The 12,204-nt window shown below is 44.4% G+C and overlaps 1 protein-coding gene across 4 annotated transcripts in view; it reads right to left on the bottom strand.

Moving 5' to 3' along the window:
• The window catches only part of LOC146785218 (uncharacterized), a 1,495,909-nt gene that overhangs the window by 626,425 nt on the left and 857,280 nt on the right, over positions 1-12,204 (bottom strand). The gene's annotated exons all lie outside the window — the stretch shown is intronic.

The following is a 12,204-nucleotide window of genomic DNA, read 5'->3' as shown; positions in this document are numbered from 1 at the left end:
CTCTCCAGTCCTTTCAAATGATCAGGACAGCATGAGGCAGAATACATGAGGGTGTGAATGAAAAAAGGACAGGCTCAAAATGGCATCTGGCTTATAGTTATACACCCAGGAATATAGTGCATTTATAGACAGATGCAAACAAGCTGCAAACTTACATTGACAAAAACATCTGCAGACCCTATCCAATTCTTTACCAGGGGGCTCAGATTATGTTTCTTTAAACTGTAAACATGGCAGTCATTCAAAACATTTCAAAGAACAATCTACATTTCCCAGCATAACAGTAACTCGTCACAATGCAATCAAAAATCGCCATGGATCTAGCCCTCCAATTCTTTGCTGCTTAGCAGTCAAGATAAGTATAATAGATTTGACACCAAGCCTTAATGTTATATTCTGCTGGCGATTGGCAGTTTGTACAGTATGCTTCAATAATTGTTATTGTATTGTATTTTTACTGTTAATGAAGGTCGCGCTAGGTTGTGTTATCACCCGTTGAGGTTTTCAGGCCCACAACATTGGGAATGCCAGGGACACAGTGCAACAAGGTTGGGCCATTTAAACCTGCAACAGATTGTTCAGACGGCAAGTGATTTGGCCCACCAGGCAACGTTGATTGTGGGGCATGAGTAGAGGGTAGGACAGCCCCCCTAAGGCTTATTGCGAGCGAGTGAAGTACTCTTTTAATTTCCATGCCCATGCACCCAGCAGACCCACGTCTGGTCATCATGGTGATATTAAGGTGCCTGGGGTTTTGTCAGAATAATACAGACCAGCACAGACTCGGGTAGCTCCAGAACAAAGGCATTTTCTGTTGGCCTGATGGAAAGCCCCCTTAGATGCCCGCTTAATTTAAAAGCAAGGGTTCCAATATTTCCATGAAGAACTTATTCCTTGAGCTAAGGTTATTCACTCCACTCTATATATATTTTTTGTTTAAACCATTTTATTAGATTTTCCAATTTTCCACGTTTAGATTCAGCATCAGTAGCATTTTCACGTTTTACAAAATAGGTTACATTATTACTCTGAATAATGTCCATGTAGGATTGTGGGTGTGTTTGGGTGTGCTGAATGGCGTACGGTTTGGATGGAGCCGTAGTGAGTCTGTATATGTCGCTCTCATTTAGAAGGCTTAAGTAACGGCCCTATCTTGGATGAGTGGAAGGTGTGGGTATCCTTATCTAACCAGGGATTTAACTGAGGGCAAGTGGTTGGGGTTAGGGATATCGGATGGGCATGTGTGTGTGTGTATCTGTATTGGCCGTTGTGCGGGGCGTCTGTTTATTCTGCAGTTTTGGATGAGTGTGCATATTCAGTCTCTTCGGGCTTCTGTGTGGGTGGATTCGTGGGGGGGAGGGGGCGGGGTAACGGGCGGGTAAGCTCATTAGTGTTTATTGTCAATGGGGTTGGGCTCGGTGTCTCGTTTGTGCTAGGTGGTTCCGTGGGTGAGTGGCTAGCTGTCTCCCTTTGTTGGGAATTTTGGAGGAGCGTTGTCCGCTCCATGGAAATGTGGCAATGTCGTACACCACGCACCTACTCCAATCTAATCGTATCTTCTTCTGCTGTGCCCCATTTTATTACCCCCACTCTCCATGCCGCCAGCCAGGGCACCGCGGGTGCTCGCCAATGGATTGCAATGCATCTTTTTGCCAACAGGAGGGCCTGTGCGCTAGCCTCCCATCCGCTGAATATATTTATACAAATAAAGAACTTGATTATCCAGCTTTCCCGGGGGTGGCTATCCCTATTACACTTTTGGGTGGCAATCAGTTAAGTCTCAGGACAATACAATGGCAGAGTCACAACAATTTCATATTGATGCATTTGAGGAATAATATGAATGTATCCTTCTTATCATTACTTTGAGGAAGATATGAATCTTTTAAAAATTCAGTCCAGCGTTCAATGAACAGAGCACTGGCTGTGACCTTTGAGCCATTTACTAGTCAACTGAGGCACTATGTGCAACGACAAGAGGGTAAGAAAGCCACAGCTTCAGCAGACCAGTTGAAGATTGGCTCCAACAACATAACTACTAAGCGAACGCTAAAGCGGCAAATTGGCCTCAGTCTAAGGACTTAGAGAAACTATCTAAGGCCTATCTTTTAGACCATGGCTACAGGGTGCCGACACTTCAAGGCAATTCATGATCTTGATCCACCATGAAGACAGACAATATGGATGATGATTCTGATTATGAAAAGAAAAAAGTTCTACCCCGAAAAGTTACAGACACACCTAACATTCCCAACATTGATCTGAACATAGTCACCATTATAAGGACGTTTTGCAGAAACGGATTGATAGGTTATGGTGAGCATATAAAGACAAGTTGCTAAATTTATTGGGCCCTTTAACCAATATTTTGGAATTAGCCTACCGGGTGAAGGAATCTCATTTGCCTAGAGACCCGGACACTTTAGCCAGATGGGCTCACCCGACTATTTGCCAGTTAGGCAACGCCAGTTGCACTATTTCTGCAAAGCAATGATGCTCTATTTTATTTCACATTAGTTTAAAATGGACCTCTTTAGCCTCTGCAAAGGTGAGTCCAGTGGCAGACAGCATACTCTTCATGTTCCTTTCAAAAAGGGTCTTGTAAAATGAGGCAACACCTTCACGGCACGTGATAAGGCGCAGCTATCTTTGAAAAAGGATTTTCAGCCTGACCCTGTGGGAGAGGTGGGCGTTCATCAGGCAGTTCATTCCTTCAAGGTCCACAGAGGGGGTATCTGTTTCACAGGCGCAGAGACTGGTATGATGTATCTAGATGGGGAACCTTTTTCCCCTCCAGAAAAACAGATGGGAGCAGTTGATTCAACAGAGGTATTTACAGAGGAGCAACTGCCGGAGATTCAGGACCTAAATTTGCAGGAAAACAATATTTCTATGTTAATTATGATTCTGCAGAGCAGAGAGTGCTATTTTCTACAGAATGAGCAAGTGATAATGCAGGATGCTTGGGTGCTAGAGACAGTTTAGGGTTTTAACTTGAGTCTCACAGCACACCAATGCAACATGTGACCCACAGGCAACTGAGATTTCCCTTTAAGAACAGAGTTCTATAGACTCAAAAATTTAGAGTTCATGGACAACACGCCAATATTATTTTCTGAACCTCACCTCAGGAGTGTTTACAGCAATGCTTTTCAGTTGAAGAAGAAATGAGGAGGTTACAGGATGGTGCCGAACCTGTGAGATTTCAATGGTTGGATTTTATGCAGACACTTCAAGATAGAGGGTATCCATCTACAAATCCACTCAAGCAACAAGACTGGATAATCATATTAGATCTCAAAGATGCCCATCTGACCGATCGACTTTCTGTGCAACATAGGTATATCTTTCCTTCCAGTTTCAATGGGGAACTCAATGGTACAAGTTCACCTTCCTAACATTCAGCCTTTCATTGGCTCGTGGTGCTTCACCAAGTTGATGAAACTGGCGGTCCAAGCTCTCCATGACAGGGGAATATGACTGAAAGTGTTATTTGGAAAATTTTATCAATCTAGCTCAAGATCAGATCACTGTGAGACTGCATCTATCCTGAACAATTCAGAAATTAGGCTTTATGATCAATGTCACAAATCAGCCCTGGTTCCGATCAAGATATAAAATTTTAGGGATTTCAAGTAAACTCAGCAAAAGCTCAGCGGCAGCTTTTAACGTTGAAGATATAGAGCATCAAGAAAGAGTTGAGGCAAGCATTGACCAGACAATCTTTATCATTGAGATTGTTGGCCAGGACAGTGGGTCTACTGGCATCATCAATCCAAGCAATTTTCTCTGGTCCTTTACATTACTGGGCCGTCCTTAACATTACAGACCCTACAAAGATTGAAGATACAACATCTTTGCAGGGGCTGTCATGTACTGATCAGTTCAGTTTGTCAGCAGAGGCCGCTACAGAACTTTACACTTTGTAATGTTGTGCAACTATTTTATCAGGCCCCAAAAGCAGTATATAGTCCAACTATTGAAATCCCTGAACTTCACTCAAGTACATCCAGCCCTAGTGTACCTGCAGATGCTCCCCAATGAACATGTTTTATTTGCTGTTTCTTACGAGCAGCACTGATGTCCAGGCGATTGAGATCCAAATGATTTCTGTATTGTAGCATATATGGTGCATTTGACCTATTTTTATTGCTTGCTGCTTTTTAACTTATTTGTATTTTCCGTTTACGTGTTATATAAGTATGATTTTATGTGAAGTTCTTTGCGCTCTTTTATGGCTGTTGTTGTCAACCGAATAAAGATTTTATGATGATGATGAATATTATTGTAATTAATATTATTGTTAGTAACATTAGTGTTATTTTCAGCTTGATATCAAGTTGATATTGTTGGGGTTGCTACAGACGCTGGAGGGACAGAAACTTAGCAGGAAACTTCTGCTCTTGGGGCTGGTTCTGGCTAAATGTGGCATTGCCATTAGGGGGCTGGTGCAGGACCGTCCCTGTCCGAGGGGTTGGCTCAGGGATATGTCAGAGTGGGCATTTGCTTAAGAAGTCTGCATGAGAAAGACCAGATGCGACAACAGGGTCGAAGATGACTTATGAGCATGAGCAGCTATGTCGGCTGCGCTGTAGTATCCCCATGACTCCTGACCACCGTGAAGGTGTGGACACTTAATTGAATGATATGAGGGACTGAATGCTTGGATCACAGGGTGGCGGAGAGTTGGCTTAAAATGAAATGGATGGGACTGCTAAACTCCGATGACATTTTCTGTGGGAGGCACTGCGACTGAGTACCCTGGGTGACAAAGGTTAGGCTCAGCGAAGGTGGATTTTATTACTGGTGTGGTACATCGAGTGTGATAGGGTGACAACAGACAACAGTAGGGGCATGGGGGAAGTTGGGAGAGTCATTTGCTGATTAGTCGTATAATGTATATAGTAATCATTATATTAAACTTGAACTTTATACTGTGATAAAACGCAAAAAAACTATATGAAGAAAAACATTATTGTTATTATTAACTGACTGAGCTGCACGGAGACAGTAGTTATGGTTAAGCTTCTATTTCAGAGAATGTACAGAAACAAGAATAACTATGAGAGTGTTCTGGACAAGCTGAACTTCCAACATGGGATAGGAGCTTGTTGACCACCATCTCCAGCGAGGGTGAAATGTTTCTAGTGAACATTTTGGAGTGTGAAGAGATGTCGAGAGGAGAGTGGCATGGGATAGGTATAGGATTGAGTTCGACAGCTTTATTTTTCTTTGGACTTTAAGACTTTATGTTCATACCAACGAAAGCAAAGACTTCGCAAACAAAGTGGCAGTAAGATGATGTCTGTAGTAATTGGATGCACTGATCCATGGTGATTTCTAGTTGCATTATGACGAGCTACTGTTGTGATGGGAAATGTAGTTTGCAAAATGAACATGTTTTGATCGGCTGCTGTGATTTAAAGAGAAGCATAATTGTCACATCCATGCACTCCATGTTTTTAAGGGAGGGACTGTTTGCCTGTTCATATGCCCGATCGCGTTGTGTTCTTGTCACTATCAACCATGGGGGCACTTCTTTTTGTTCTACAGGTTTGTAGGAGGCTGTTCCAGGCAAATAAATCAAGGACACCTTACTGGGTTATGAACTCAGTGTATTGAATAGCACCTTTAACAGCCCACTTTCATGTATAACAACATACACGTCATGAGCTTAACCATCCTAAATAGCCCAAACGCAGAGTGTGTGACACCCCCCCTTCCCAAGGCAGGCCAATCATACCAAAACCCATAGTCAACATTCTTCCCAAAAATACCGAAACATAAAAACACAAAACGTCAAACAGATTTTCCGGCATAGTGAATATACTTGCACCCAAGGGTCACTCTGTCATAAAATCGTGAAACTTGGTGGGGGGGTTAGGGCTAGTGCGAAGATGATACTGAAAATTCTGCCGTCCAGCAGAAACCGATTCTATTCCATCACACACACCTTCTCTGCCCCCTAAGGGTGTCTACAGTCAACCATGCAGTGGGCTTGCCTCTGGAGTAAGGCGATCAGACTGTTCACAGGGGTCACCCACATTGGCCACCAATATCAAATTCTTATTCACAACCTGAGGTGACTGTCCCTCAAACTCTGTAATCAGTGAAGCATTGTGGGAGAAGTGCACTTAGCCTCAGCAGGCCGTTACATAGTGCCTTGTACCTGTGCAACCATCCAAAGGTCAGGCTGAAAAGGAAGTCAGAACTTGCTTTCTGGGTTGCGATCTCAGACCAACACCAAATCTCCAACACTTAGACCAACATTTTTTTTTTTTACAGAGTTTTATATAGCGCGAACTAGACCCGGTATCGGGTATCAGAGCGCTTTACATAGCACCAGTTAAGTTCCATGAGGACACATTCATTTTTGTTAGGCACCAGGAGATTAAGTGATTTGCCCAGAATCACAGGACACCCAGCGTCATTGCCGAGACTCGAACAAGGTTCTCCAGATTCGAGGTCGACCGCCCTAGCCGTTAGGCCAACTCCTCTCCCCTTGCATCATTGTGTCACTTATGTTGGGATGCAATGCAAAAACCATCCACAGGCCCAAGGCACCATATGGAGTGGTGCGGTGTGGATTCTTGTACAAGACAGTCTATACATAATTGATTGGGAAACTGTCCCATAGCATCACATGGAGTCTGGTGGTAGACCCACGCAAAGAAATACAATGCCCATTCCAAGTGATGGTGTTGAACATGAGAGACTCAGACTGCCTTGGTTATAGTCTTGATGATAGTCTTTATAAAACTTTCTACTTCTTCTTTTACCTGCAGTAAACAGGGTGTGACCTTCAGATATTTGACTACTATTGAACGCAGGTACTCTGCCATTTCATATCCTTGAAATGGAGGACCGTTGTTGGTTTGTAGTTCTTGTACTAGGATCTTCCCAAGCTGAGGTCTGACCTCTTCTGTTGCTCTGCTGGCAAGCAACTCAACTTCAGATTTTTTGAAACATTGTCTCCTTCTCCAACCACTAACAGGTATCTGGCATCGGGAAGCCTTCTGAAATCCATATTGGCACGCACCCATGATTGTGATATGTCTTTTGTGATTACTGGAGCTGGCACATGGTACATTCTCGGATTGCGGTCTCCACTCCCTCATCCGGCAAAGTGAACCAAACCTTAGTTCTCACCATCCTCTGGTGGCCTCCGGAACGAACTGAACAGCACATGACACCAATCCCTTGGAAATGACCAACCAATGCCTCTGCAACAGGCACGATTCAGCGGAGGCTGCTAGCTCATGCCTCACATTGAGGAGTGACACCAAGATTTGTTGAGCTTCGACACTTAGTATGGGTAGATTCTGTTTGAGTATGCTCCAGTTCCCTGATTGCACCACATTAGGGCTTGTTTGGGCAGTGGTACTCACAATTTCAGAGAGAAACAAAGGAAGGGCAGTGACATTTCCATAACCAATCTCACAGGCTCTTCAGTCTCTAATGCACAGCTTTCTTCTTCGTGAGTAGCAGCTTTGGATCACAGGACAGATAGTCAGCAGGATTTTGAGATCGGGGCTTATACACTATATCAAAAGAGCATTCCTGAAGCTATAATGCCTACTTGTTGAATATGTAGGGGGTTTTGAGGCTGAATCTTTGCACAGTGGAATGAGATATCTGTGACCATTGTGTACTGTGAAATGTTGACCATACATGTGCAGATGGAAACACTAGCACTCCCAATGCATGGCAACAGCTTCCACATTCAATCTGCGAGTAAGGCTGCTCTGTTGGTATGAGTGCTTAGCTGGCATATGCCATGGGAGCCCACTCCCTGCACGTTTGACATTGAGACAGGGTTGCCCCGAGCCCCGTGGGGCAGGCAGGCATTTGTGGATATTTCAGTCCCTTGGATCGAAATACAAATCGTTTCAGCTGACAGCACTTCCTTCATCTTTTGCAATGCTTCTTCATTCGTTGCTTGCCCCGACGACAGGGTCGAGGTTTTGGTCCATTCCGGTACAGGGGCAGAGAGCAATGTGAGATTTTGAACAATTTGCCCACAGCAGTTCACCATCCCTAAGACACTCCACACCTCGTGACAGAGGATGGGGAGTGGACTGCTTTAATGTGTTTCACTTTGTGTGGGTCAGGGGAAACTCCCTCTGCAGAGAACCGGTACCAAAGAAACTGATGTATGCCTTTAGGTATTTGCATTTGACCCTATGGAGTGTTAAGCCACTGTCCTGGAGCCTCTGAAACATACATCTTAGACGCTCATGGTGTTAATCCAACATGGAGGCATATATCAAAGTTTTGTCGCTAACATTTAGGACTCCTAACAGTCCTGACTGAACCTCTCTGACCATGTTTGGAAAGAAGTCTGCTGCACTGGATATCTCAAAATGCAAACAATTATATAGGCATAGGCGCGCCCAAAAAGTAGTAATGTACCTAGACCCTGGGGCTAGGAGGATCTGATAGTATCCCAATCGTAGATCTATCTTCGAAAACCATCAAGCTCAGCTCAGTTTCTCCACAATGTCAACAGTTGGAATGAGGTGCCACTCCTTTTTGATGGCCACATTTGAGAGGTGCATATCTACACACAGACTCACCTTGTTGGGCAGCTTTTGTTTCTGAGTCATCACGATGAGGATGTCACGGGGTGAGACCCTTCACTGCCTCTATGATGCCTGCCTCCTCTTAGTGTTTGTGAACTCTTCTTCCATTTTTTGGCAGAGGTGAAATTCCACTGGCTGGTGCTGCAGCACTGTCAGTTGTACTGTAGGGTCTATGTGGAGTCTTGTCTGTTTGCCTATCAAACATCCAATGCCCGTGAATAGACGGTGGCATTCCTTGAGCAGCTTCTTCAGCTCACTGGTGTGGACATGGAAGGCAAATTGGGCGGGCTGCGGTTCTTAGGCCATCGGACAGCTTAACAGCATCCCTCAGCCACCCTGTGTCACATACACTTTAGCCAGGGTGGTCATGCCACTATGTTGAATGTTCGCCACAAACATGCTAGCGAGCAGAATAGGTTTTGAGGGTCCATAGGCACATATTTTCACTTTAGCGGCCCTAAAAAGGGGTTGGTTTTTTTAAGGTGTAGAACAGCTACCTGGCCACCACATTAACCAACGCCACTGTGTCAATTAAGCAAGTCACTGATCTCCGTTTGATAAACACTTAAAACCTCCAAGCTGAGTGAGGTTATGGGCAACTCTGTCCAAGAACATGCACAACATGAACGGTTTCTCCTTTTGCATCTTCGTTCATATCTCTCATTTCTAGTTTGTATTCTAATGGGGAGAGGGCTTTCACAGCTTGCTTGGTGGATTCTTGCAGACTAAGAGAGGAACAGCACACTTTTGGAAAATGAATGACTTTTCTGCAAACTGTGCACTTCTTTCCAGTGCCAGAGCACGCCCCTAGATGGGGAAAATACCCCCTGTGTTCCCTCCACTATTCTTTCTTGGAGTCCCCCCCTTTGAGATGTGATTCACTGGTTCATGTTTGACAGGTGTGCTCAGCACAGACTCCATATGTGAAGCTCTGGCATTGATAATTCTTTGGGATATCGGGCAGAGCCTTACAAGGTTCTGGCATGATCTGTTCTCATAATTTTGCTCGGCCTGCCCCTGCATTCTTTGCACCCTTATTTATTTGTGTTAGGCTTTGAAAATACAGGTACTACCCAGTTCTTTAAGTTGGACATAGAAAGAATCAATGGAGTTCTCAGATTCTTGTCTTGCTTGAAGCAACACAAACCTCTTATGACCTGGATTGGTCATTGGCTCGAAATGAGCAATGAGTACTGTTACAATCATGTCATCTGTGTCCATGACAGTTTTTAGATGTTGACTCCTGCTGGATGGAGGAGTAACAGGCATTTTCGGTCATCTTCCACACTGCTGTCACAAAGTACGCATGCAGGTGCTTGACCCATAACTTGCACTTTGGGCTCTACACTGAGGTAGGGTCTTCAATGATGAAAAGCCGTAAGGCAGGTATATCTGCTATATTTTATAGTCCAAGTCACTCTTCTTCACAACACTTCTACTGCTTCAAGCATGATATTCATGCCTTTATGGGAGGCCTCAGTTTTTCTGGTTACCCACTTACTTTCCCCTCTTTAGTCTTGTTGTCCATCTTGTCCCAGGGTTTCAATACAGACCTTAGGTTGTTCCCTGATGTATTTTGTTTTCTGTTTGCTTTCCTGTGTCTCTTTTGTTGTTGGGGGTTGTGGCTGCTCTGAACAGCTTGCCCCCTGCAAACTCACTGTAACAGAAGGCAAGCCTTCATGTGTGGCCATGCTGTCATCACAGGCACACGTTAAGCCTTGGGCACCCTGATGTGTGGTCACTGCCCAACACTGCGTTGCAGATGGGTCCCACTTATTGCTTTGTTGGGTGAGTACTCTGTCTGTGGTGGCAGATTTCATCTGCTCTGCTCCCGGCCCTGGCCAGCCTCTCCGCGTGGCTGCTGCCCTTTCACCTGCCCTGCCATCAGTGGTGTCGTCCACATGGCGTTCCTGAGAACCGGCTTTTGTGAGGGTCAGGGCAGAAAATGTGTCTCCTGTGTTTGTGAGCATCTGTCTCAAATCCTCGTTGCCACAATGTTGTGTAGCAGGCTTGCATGAGGCCTATAAAGGCAAATAAATCACAGCCCTTGGACCCGTAACTGGCTGATTAATGATGCAGTTTATTAAATACCACATCCACCAGTCAACTTTCACTTATAACTCCGTACACATCATAGGCCAAGCCATCCTAACATCGCCCAAACTAGGCCTGGGCTAAAATTCCGTTCCGCTCGCGGAAATTGTGATAATTTGACATTTTCGCGTTCCGCGGAGAGTGCGAAAATGTCAAAATTTCCGCAATCTGCATTTTACCGGAAATGTTTTGCTTGCTCACGCTGTAAAATAATACATTCTCGCGTGCGCGCGATCGCCTTACCTGAATCCCCGCGTTCGCCGACAAGTTTTCCCGGTCCGGTCGTGTTCTCCACGAGATGTTGGATTGTTGGTAGCCATTTGCGCTGTCTCGCGACAGTTCGCGCCCGCAGTAACGTCATTCATCACGCGATCACGTCTTTCTTCTCGCGATCATGCACTGCGAGACAAGTGAAAACCGCATGGGTAAGTTGGCGAGCCGCGACCACGCAGAAAATACCGCGAACGGGCGAGAAAAAAATGTCCGCATCTTCGCGATATTTCCGCGTGTTTGCGGAGATTTTTAACATTTTCGCGATCATTTGCGAATGTGAATTTCGCAAATTCCGCCCACCCCTAGCCCAAACACAGTGTGTGTGAAATCGCCTACAGCCAAATCATACCAAAAGCCATACTAAACACTTCTCTCCAACCTCTTCCATATTATGGGGCTAAAAGTGAACTTTAGGTACTTGTCCATCTCTTGCTGACTTAATATGTGCCAATTAAACAAGCAAGTCGCTTTTCTTTGTGTTTTCTGATGTTATCATCCTTTGAAAAATGACCTTGTGCTATTTAACCTAGAAATGGAAAACGCAAGAGGCCGAATATCAGAGTAGACATTTCTGTTCATCAAAACGCTGGTTACATCAATCTCTATTGCAGGGTATTGTTCAATTATGGTCATTCATAGATGGTATGAGGGTAAAGAACTGAATGTCCTACTTCTATCTGAAATTGAAGCCCTCATAAACTAAATGCCTTCTGTTCTCCATCTTACCCCATGACAAGGTCCAACAATCCTGAGTAACCTCACTTGAAAAAGCACCACACCTAAATTACTAGTGTACAAAGTTTTGAGTTTAGAAACAATAGCTCCATGTGATCCCTGAAGGCTAAGAGTTAAGGTAGGAAACCCCGTACTGCCTGTATTATTTTCTTTGTGTGATAAACTGCTTATAATATCCATCACCCTAAGAACTGAATTTCAGTACTTAGTCCTATCTAAAACTTTGTCATGTTAACACTTCCTCAAGGTTTTCCAAAAAAGGCATTCAGCCCACTGAAATCTATGTGCTGTCATGTCACAGAAGAAAGAGATAGTGCTGTATCACTAACTAGCTGTTTTGTTTAAATAACACCCCACAATGTATTTTAGAGCTGCCAACTCACACAGTGCCCCCATCTGTTACATGAGTTCAGTTCCCTTCACACGGTCACCTGGTGAGGAGGAAAACTCACATAAGTGGCAGGGAAAAGAGCTGAAAACCACTGATTTTCAACTAGTTTTCAGAGGCATAAAGCAGCAG

This window comes from Triturus cristatus, chromosome 11 (genome assembly GCF_964204655.1).
Source record: "Triturus cristatus chromosome 11, aTriCri1.1, whole genome shotgun sequence".
NCBI lineage: Eukaryota > Metazoa > Chordata > Amphibia > Caudata > Salamandridae > Triturus > Triturus cristatus.
Note: the sequence above shows the minus strand (reverse complement) of the source record. Positions and strands in the feature narration are given on the sequence as shown.